Genomic DNA, 10,906 nt, shown 5'->3' on the forward strand with positions numbered 1-10,906 from the left:
GTTCTGTAGTTTATAGAGGTCTTGCACATCTTGTTAGATTTATTCCTAGGTATTTGACATTTAGATGCTGTTTTAAATTGATTTTTTTTTTTTTTTGAGATGGACTCTTGCTGTGTTGCTCAGGCTGGAGTGCAGTGGTGCGATCTCGGCTCACTGCAACCTCTACCTCCTGGGTTCAAGCGATTTTTCTGCCTCAGCCTCTGAGGTAGCTGGGATTACAGGTACGTTCCACCATGCCCAGCTAATTTTTGTATTTTTAGTAGAGATTGGGGTTTCACCATATTGGCCAGGCTGGTCTCGAACTCCTGACCTCAAGTGAGGAGGCGGTCTTGCCTTGGCCTCCCAAAGTGCTGGGATTACAGGTGTGAGCCACCATGCCTGGCCATGAAATTATTTTTTAATTTTTTTATTTTGAGAGGGAGTCTTGCTCTGTTGCTCAGGCTGGAGTGCAGTGGGGTGATCTTGGCTCACTGCAACCTTCGCCTCCTGAGTTCAAGTGATTCTGTCTCAGCTTCCTTTGTAGCTGGGATTATAGACATGTGCCACCATGCCCAGCTAATTTTTGTAGTTTTAGTAGAGATGGGGTTTCACCATGTTGGCCAGGCTGGTCTCGAACTCCTGACCTCGGGTGATCTGCCCACCTCGGCCTCCCAAAGTGCTGGGATTACAGGCGTCAGTCACCGCACCTGGCCAGAAATTATTTTTAAAATGTTATTGTCTAATCGTTTATCACTGTTTTATTGAAATGCAATAGATTTTTGGCTGGGGAGGTGGCTCATGCCTGTAATCTCAGCACTTTGGGAGGCCGAGGTGGGTGGATCACCTGAAGTCAGGAGTTCGAGACCAGCCTGGTGAACATGGCAAAACTCCATTTCTACTAAAAATACAAAAATTAGCTGAGCATGGTAGCATGCACCTGTAGTCCCAGCTACTTGGGAGGCTGAGGCGGGAGAATCGCTTGAACTTGGGAGGCAGTGATTGCAGTAAGCCAAGATCATGCCATTGCATTCCAGCCTGGGCAACAGAGTGAGACTCCATAACAAGAAAAAAAAAAAAAAAAAAAAAAAAGAAGACGAAATGCAATAGACTTTATGTATTGAGTCTATATCCAGCAATCTTGCTAAATTCACTTATTCATTCCTCACCCTCTGGTCACCAGTCTATTAACAAGCATCATCATATTGAGGTAGATCTCTGGAAGCAGATTCTGGAAATCTTGCTGAACAAAGAGAGCAGGTAGAAATGAAATGCTGAGAATGTGGGAGAATATGTTTACAATGGAACAAACTTTCCGTGGGTATACTGGGAGGAACAAACAGGAAATGGAGGGAAAACAGAGCGAGGAGTATGTTTCTTAACTTTAAGTCAATGCATAGAGGAGGGACTATCAAGAATAGACTTCAGCTGGGCACAGTGGTACACACCTGTAGTCCCAGCTACTCAAGGAGGCTGAGGCAGAGGATTGTTTAAGCCAGGCTCTAGTGCACTGTGATTGCACCTGTGAACAGCCACGGCCCTCCAGCTGGGGCAACCTAGCAAGACTCTGTCTCATTAAAAAAAAAAAAAAGAAAAGAATAGGGATTTCATTTATGCCATTTTTGGAAAGAGAATTGAGACTAACCAAAGGACACATCTTAATTATGTTGAATGGGTCTGCATGTGAAAGGATGAGGGATATCAGGAAGGGCTGCAGAATAGATGACTTTACAGCGAGTTTGTAGAGTGGAACCCACAAATCCATGGAACATGTTGATAGTGCAGTTTTTCTCAGTGTGGTCCATAACAAGCATCAGCAGCACCTGGGAACTTGTTAGAAATGCAGATTCTAGGGCCCATCCCAGATCCACAGAATCAGAGTGGGGCCCAGACACCTGTATTTAGGCACACCCTCCAGGGGATTCTGATGCATGCCAAATTTTGAGAACTGTCCATTTAGGAATGAATGCCTCAAACTAGTCCTTCAGGTGCTATAACTTGCCACTAATAACCCCATGAAAAGTCCCAAATAGGGTAGTTAGTATTGCTTTTAAACCTACTTTATTCTTGTTTATATTTTGCTTTGCCATTGTGTCTTAGTTTTATGCACTTTGCTTCCATAGATTATAATATTCTCAGTATAGAATCCATGTCTCATACTTGCAGTCCTCTGGCTCTATAAGAACACTTCATGTGATTGTGTAAGGATCTCTCGATCATGCTGTGCATACCCCACTAAGTCCTTTATCCTATTATTCACATGACAGGATATTTTAAAATGTTTTCTCCCTGTATTTCTATGTAACACAATGCCCATCCCCATTCAGGCAGCTAGATCATGGGTCCAAGGATGTTACCAAAGGAAAAACAAAAAAAGGCTTTGACTTCCAAAAATCTAAATCTAAACCTTCATGCTCTGAGTTGTAGGGAGGGGAGTCAGGAGGGAGAGCCCTTAGGTCCAATGAGTCCCTATGAAGAGATGTTACTTTCTGTTGGGAGCAGGCCCCCCCAAAATCTGGCCATAAACTGGCCCCCAAACTGGCCATAAACAAAATCTCTGCAGCACTGTAACATGTTCATAATGGCCCTGATGCCCTAGCTGGAAGGTTGTGGGTTTATGAGAATGAGGGCAAGGAACACCTGGCCCACCTGGGGTGGAAAACCGCTTAAAGGCATTCTTAAGCCACAAACAATAGCATGAGTGATCTGTGCCTTAAGGACATGCTCCTGCTGCAGTTAACTAGCTCAACTTATTTCTTTAATTCAGCCCATCCCTTCATTTCCCATAAGGGATACTTTTACTTAATTTAATATCTATAGAAACAATGCTAATGACTGGTTTGCTGTTAATAAATACATGGGTAAATCTCTGTTCAGGGGTCTCAGCTCTGAAGGCTGTGAGACCCCTGATTTCCCATTTCACACCTCTATATTTCTGTGTCTTTAATTCCTCTAGCGCCGCTGTGTTAGGGTCTCCCCGACCGAGCTGGTCTCGGCAACTTTCCTCTGCACCTGTGGTTTAAGATAAAGAGAAATCATGGAGTCCTGAGACTTAGGTGTCTGGGAATCTAAAAGGAGGGGGTGGTCAGGAGCGGGGCTCACAACTGTAATCCCAGCACTTTCGGAGGCTGAGGTGGGAGGATCGCTTGAGTCCAGGAGTTCAGGACCAGCCTGGGCAACATAGTGAAACCCCGTCTCTACAAAAAAAATTTTAAAATTAACCAAGTATGGTGGCACACACCTTAGTCCCAGCTACATGGGAGGCTGGGGTGGAAGGGTCACTTGAGCCCAGGAGTTTGAGGCTGCAGTCAGCTAAGATGATGCCACTGCACTCCAATCCTGGGTGACAGAGCGAGACTCTATCTCTAAAAATAAATAGGTAAATAAATAAATAAAAATAAAGAAGAGGGGCCTCGTATTTGACTTCCCAAGTAGAACCCTTGGAACTCAGCAAGATCCCTGAGAAGAAATGGCTGTGAAATGTGCCTATTAAGCAAGACCTTTTATAAATTTCATAGAGTTAATTTCCCATGATCTTGTTTGATGTTAGAGCAACCGATTCAGTGCTCTGTGGGTAAATGTAGAGAAGAAATCTAAGCTCCAAAGATTTCTCTGTATGCCAACATAGCATGGAAATAGCAGAATCAAATAGCAAGGGAGACTTGAAGTAGCCTCAACAATAAGAATGAATGATGGTTTAATAGCAGTCTACAAAGACTTACAACAAAGGACCAAATGGGATATTTGCCATTTTGTCAAATGCCCATTGAAGGGGTCACCTATGGAAGACTAGATGCTCAGTCCCCTCCAACTTTCTAGACATTACAGGAATTTAAGACTACCCAGGACAGGTGTGGTGGCTCACGCCTGTAATCCCAGCACTTTGGGAGGCCAAGGCGGGTGGATCACCTGAGGTCAGGAGTTCGAGACCAGCCTGGCCAACATGGTGAAACCCCTTCTTTACTAAAAATACAAAAATTAGCTGGGCGTGGTGATGCGCCCCTGTAATCCCAGCTACTGGGAGGCTGAGGTGGGAGAATTGCTTGAACCCAGGAGGTGGAAGCTGCAGTGAGCCGAGATCGCACCACTGCACTCCAGCAGCCTGGGCAATAGAGCAAGACCCTGTCTCAAAAAAAAAAAAAAAAAAAAAAAAGAAAAGAAAAGAAAAGCAAAGCAGCAGGAAAAATCCTGAATTTCTTGAGGTTCAATTTCTAACCTCTCAGATAATGGGGGGTGGGGGCTTTAAAATTAGAATAAAATAGAGAAAAAATTCCACTTGTTACATTCCTGTGTTTATGGATTATATACATAAAACACTTTTTTTTAATAACGAGTTTTACTATATTTAAAGAGTGGGAGAAAAAAATCATATTTTGGAGATAAATGTACTTCTCTGCTGACACTAGTGACTTTAAAAAGGAGTCGGTACCACAGTGCCTCTCAAAACTTATTGTGCACACAGATCACCTGGGGATTCTTTGAAAATACAGATTCTGATTCAGAGGTCTGAGATGAAGCCTGAAATTCTTAATTTTTCACCAGCTCCCAGGTGATGCCGATGCTGCCGGTACAGGGGCCACCCTTGGAGTAGTGAGGCTGTTCAAAATACTGATGACTCTACTGTGCTGGTTTTCAACGTGCACTGGCTATATTTTCTTAAATAAACACAGGGCAGTACTTGTGCCAAATTATGCCATAGGTTTATGGTACAATTTTAGACTATAGTTTTAAAATACAAAATGAATATTAGCAACAAAGAAAGTTCCTTGAGAATCAGCTAAGAGAAGGCAGTGTAGATAAAAATATAATGCTAGCTTCCTTCATGGGCTTTTACTTACCTGTGTCAACTTAACAACAACAACAACAAAAAACAAAAACCTGGGGCCAGGCACCTGGTGGCTCACGCCTATAATCCCAGCACTTTGGGAGGCCAAGGTGGGTGGATCACGAGGTCAGGAGATCGAGACCATCCTGGCTAACAGAGTGAAACCCGTCTCTATTAAAAATACAAAAATTAGCCAGCCAGGCATGGTGGCAGGCACCTGTAGTTCCAGCTACTTGGGAGGCTGAGACAGGGGAATGGCGTGAACCCAGGAGGCGGAGCTTGCAGTGAGCCGAGATTGCGCCACTGCACTCCAGCCTGGGCGACAGAGTGAGACTCCGTCTCAAAAAAAAAAAAAAAAGAACAAAACTAAACATTATCCTTAAATGATTAAAGAAATTTTGCATGTCACTAAATGGAACTTGATCATTTGGAATTATAAGTCATTTTAACCATACAGAGTTTTGAATAAATATATAAAAGTATCTTCTAAGGCCAGGTGCACTGGCTCACACCTGTAATCCCAGCACTTTGGGAGGCCGAGGTGGGCAGATCACCTCGGAGTTCGAGACCAGCCTGGCCAACATGGGGAAACCCCGTCTCTACTAAAAATACAAAAATTAACTGGGCGTGGTGGTGCACGCCTGTAGTCCCTGCTACTTGGGAGGCCCAGGCAGGAGAGTCACTTGAACCCAGGAGTTGGAGGTTGCAGTGAGCAGAGATCATGCCACTGCACTCCAGCCTGGCAACAGAGCGAAACTCTGTCTCAAAAAATAAAAAAAAAAGTACCTTCTAATCTTTAATATGTTACCATCCTGAATAGAAGTTTGGGTAGCAGACATGTTGTTAAAATACCTCATTTTACTCAAAAGGTAAAAATGTAAATGTTAGCAAATTAAGCAATATCACTTAATTATTCCATGTTATAAAAGTGACACTTGTTCATTTTAGAGAATTTGGAAAATACAGAAAAATACAATGAAGGAAATAAAATCATTGGTAATCCCAGCAGCCAGCAATAATCAAAATTTGGTATATTTCCTTCTAGTCATTTCTATGTGTACACGTATCTTTTCTAACAAGAGCATAATGTACATAAACTTGCTTTTTCCACTTGATATCTCATAACCATTTCTCTACATCTTTAAGCATTCTTTAAAGACACAATTTAGTGGTGTTAAAGTAGAATAGATAATATTCTATCATTGTGGGTACTATAAAAGTTAATGATTTCCCCAGTTTTGGACATTTGTTTATTTTTTGCTATTATGAAAAGTGATACAAGCAATAAATTTTCAAGGATACAATATTTTCTAGGATACAGAATTTCCAGAATATCACATTATTTCCAGATAAGATGTGAACATTTTAAGTCTTTATAAAATAACTCGTGAAACTTACTGTAAAATTGAAGTGGTTTGGATGAAGTCTATAAAAGTGCCTATTTCATTACAACTAGAGCAATCCTAGGTACTGGCATTAAACAATCTTCTGTAATATTTTCTTACATATATATTTTTAGAGACAGAGTCTCCCTCTGTCACCCAGACCGTAGTGCAGTGGCAATCATAGCTCACTGCAGCCTTGACCTCCTGGGCTCAAGCAATCCTCCCACCTCAGCTCCCAAGTAGCTCAGACCACAGATGCACACCACCACACTCGGCTAATTGTATTATGTTTTCTAGAGATGGGGACCTCCCTATGTTTCCCAGGCGGGGCTTGAACTTTAGAGCTCAAGCAATCCACCTGCCTTGGCCTCCCAAAGTGTTGTGATTACAGGCATGAGCCACCGCACTCAGGCTTTGCTAATATTGATAGGACTCAAATCGATGCATTTACAGTAGAAATTCTCTTAACCAATTTCCACTTAACCTGTTATTGGATTAACCGCACTCACCATTTCCTCAATAAAGAACTGATGCCCTGTCAGGCTGAGTAACTATAACCGGTTGGCCACTCTGTGCATTTCTACTTCCTCAGATGAGTTACTTGTCAAGTCAATTGTGTCTACTGCCAATGTGCTCAATCCAATCATCCTTGTAATTTTGAATATATAACTTAATTAAATATTATATAAGGCAATAAAATATGAGTTCCTGTAAAAAGAAAATGAGTTTATGTAAAATATGAGTTTTTGTAAAACAAAGTTATATAAAAGAAGAACACTCAAAGGCAAATACCTAAAATAAATTCCTGAATTAGAGGCAGGAAAAAAAGCATCTGTAAATAAGGAGGAAAGCATAAAATTAGGAATTCTGTACTCAGATTTCTTTATAAATGCTTTAAATTCACACTCTAAGGAAACTTGAATTGGAAATCTTAGACCAGTGGTTCTCAACAGAGCAGTACTGACCCCTAGGGGTTACTTTGGAGACTTGTGGGACATTTTTGGTTGGGTTTCACTACTGGTATTTAGTGGATGGTGAGCAGGGATGTTAGACATCCTGTAATGACCTGTATAACTTTGGAAAGTCCCACTGAGTATTCATATAGGTAAAAAGCCTACTTTTCCCCTCAAAGAGATGGAGCATAACTCCCCAGCCAGTGTGGGCTTTACATAATGAGTTTCTTCCTCATCACTACCACTGCCAGGTGATTAAGGTTAACATAGTAAGATCAGGGACATGTCATGTTGATAGTATGTCCCCTTGATGTGATAAGAGCAGTTTGTCTCTGTGGTATTCCTCCAAAAAACAATAATCCCAGTTTTATCATGACAAAAAAAATCAGAAGATCCCAATTGAAAAACATTTTGCAAAATACCTAGTTAGTACTCCTCAAAGCTGTCAAAGTCATCAAAAACAAGGAAAGTCTGAAAAACTGTCACAGTCTGGATTAGCCTAAGGATACATGGTGACTAAATGGAATGTGGTTTCCTGAATGTCACCTGTAAGGAAACAGCAGGTAAAAATGAAGGAAATTGGAATAAGTATGGACTTCAGTTGATAATATCAATATAGTTTCATTAATTGTGATAAATGTCCCACACTAATGTAAGATTTTTAAAATAGGGGAAACTAGGTGTGTGGTGTATGTGAATTCTGCACTATCTTTGCAACATTTCTGCAAATCTAAAACTATTCTAAATTTTAAAAAAGAATTAAAGCCTGCTTTTTATTATCTGAACTTACAACTTGTATCTTACTTATTTGCATTTATAATTTTAATATTTGCTAGGGAAAAAACTATTCTATAAACAAAAAAGTTACTCTTTTATTTGAAACTTTAGCAAGAATTGATCACCATTTTGGAAAATATTTCCAACACTAACATCATGTTTTTGAGTCATCAGTAAAATGCATCTGTTATGAATATGTATTTAAATTTGTAAAATTATAGCTCTTCATGAATCATAAATTCAGTCTTTATTTAAAATATCAAAGAGTGTCAACAATACTCTGTTTGATGTTTTTCTTCTTCCATATGTAAGGGCAAGCACCTGACTACTCCATTGTCTTCTAGTCTAAGAGTATGTGGGCACTGACATACTAAAATGCACAATTTTATTGCAACGTGATTATATTTCTCCTTCATATTACCATAAAGGTATTGACTGATGTTTCTTCATATCGTGCCAATAAGTAGGTTATATCATGTGAATGTCATTTCAGGATAGTGGATGTGATAGATATTATGTTACAATGTTATTATAAACAGGGTCAGCTAAATCTAATATGATTGAGAACCACAATCTCAGACCTAAGCTCTGAGGGCAAGAAATGTTTCATTTCTTACAGCACTCTGCACCTAATATCTAATTCTCAATATCTAATTTGACTCTGGGTGCGGTTTCTGTTTACACCTACCCAGAAGCCCCTATTTGCTCCTCCATTCTGGCAGTCTCAATTCTGATTCACTGTCCACCCTCATGCAGCCAGCTTGGGTAAATATGATCCATCTAAGTCAGAGTGTTCCCACCCCCTTGGCCAGTGATTAGACAGGTAAGTGACCCAGTACTGGTTGAGATATGACGGGAATTTTGCTGAGGAGCTTAGGGAAAGGTTTTTCACTCCTTATCAAAGACACATGAGGAATAAAATGATATTTTCTTTCACTGGACATTTCTATTAGTCCGTTCTCATGCCGCTATAAGGACATGCCCGAGACTGGGTAATTTATAAAGGAAAGAGGTTTAATTGACTCACAGTTCTGCAGGGCTGGGAAGGTTTCAGGAAACTTACAATCATGGCGGAAGGGGAAGCAAACACATCATTCTTCACAGGGTGGCAGGAAGGAGAAGGGGGAAGCCCCTTATCAAACCATCAGATCCCATGAGAACTTACTATCACGAGAATAGCACGGGGGAAACCACACCCATGATTCAATTACCTCCCACTGGGTCCTTCCAATGACATGTGGGGATTATGGGAACTTTAATTCAAGGTGAGATTTGGGTGGGAACACAGCCAAACCCTATCAACATTGTTGGTCTACACATGATACCTAGAATCATGGTAGGCATCTTTGATCATATTATTGGTCCAGTGAGAAAAAATGCTAAAAATGACAGGATGGGAAAGATGGAAATAATCTGGGGTTCTTGTTATCTCTGAACCCTCTACCAACCCATTTTATTATTATTTTTGAGACGAAGTTTCACTCTTGTTGCCCAGGCTGGAGTACAATGGCGTGATCTCAGCTCACCTCCCAGGTTCAAGTGATTCTCCTGCCTCAGCCTCCCAAGCAGCTGGGATTACAAGTGCCCACCACCATGCCTGGCAAATTTTGTATTTTCAGTAGAGACAGGGTTTCATCTTGCTGCTCAGGCTGGTCTCAAACTCCTGACCTCAAGTGATCCACCTGCCTCAGCCTCCCAAAGTGCTGGGATAACAGGCATGAGCCACTGCGCCTGGTCAACCAATCCATTTTACAATCTCTTAAGTGCTGGCTTTTTTTCTCATTGCCAACAGCAAGCATCCTTACTGATATAACACTCTTCATAATCAGTTGGATGGCTGAGGATTATTATATATACTGTACTATGGACTGAATGTTTGTGTCCTGCGGCTCCCTTCCATACATATGTTTAAGCCTAATTTTCAGTGTGATGGTATTTGGAGGTGGGGCCTTTGGGAGGTAATGTCATGAGGGTAGAACCCTCATGAATGGAATTAGTGCCCTTTTAAGAGATGATTTATCTTGGATGTGTGAGAACACAGTGAGAAGGTGCCTGTCTACAAGTCAGGAAGTGGGTCCTCACCAGACACTGGATCTGCTGGTGCCTTGATTTTGGGACTTCCCAGCCTCCAGAACTGTGAGACATAAATGTTTGTTGTTTAAGCCACCCGGTCTATGGTATTTTTATTAAAACTGCCTCAACTAAGACACACTCTATGCAATCATGGTCAAAATACTGTGTGGGAAAGCCTCAAGTGATTCCCTTTCAGCCGTCTGCTCTTCATTCAAACCACCTGTATTATAATCGTTCTAGCCTTAGCTATGTAGGGCTCATAGGAGACTGACTTGTTTTACATTGACCATGATCATGGAAAATAAGAAAACTTACTTCTTGTGACCTACTTTGTACTTTCATACAACTTCTCAGGCAAGTGAATTTGGAAGTGAATTGTTCTTTTCCCTAACAAGGCGTAGTGTTACCACATACAGTTGTCCCTCGGTGTATGTGGAGGATTGGTTCCAGGACTGCCCATGGATACCAAAATCTGTGCATACTTAAGTCCCACAGTTGGCATATGAAAAGTCAGCCCCCTTTGTACTGTATTTTCAACCCACATTTGCTTGAAAAAAAAAAATCCTTGTATAAATAAACCAGTGGAGTTCAAACCTATGTTGTTCAAGGGCCAACTGTACGTTTTTAAAAAATGCATATAGGAATGAATTTAAAGAATGAGCAAGGGCTATCTTTTGGCAAGTTTTACTTAGCAAGTGGAGAAGGCTTCTTTCCTTGGAAATAAAGCTTAAATTACTGAATTTGTGAATGTATTAGCCCTCCTGTTTGTCAGTTCTAGCACTCAACATGTGAAATTGGTCTTCATAAGTTCCTTACCTTTTGATATTCTTCTGTTTGCACTTTATCTACCACAATCCTTTATTCTGTATTCACTTTCTTCTTCCCACCTTTCCCACACTCCCTTATCCATAAACACT

The sequence above is a fragment of the Pan paniscus genome, chromosome 5 (assembly GCF_029289425.2).
Source record: "Pan paniscus chromosome 5, NHGRI_mPanPan1-v2.0_pri, whole genome shotgun sequence".
Taxonomy (NCBI): domain Eukaryota; kingdom Metazoa; phylum Chordata; class Mammalia; order Primates; family Hominidae; genus Pan; species Pan paniscus.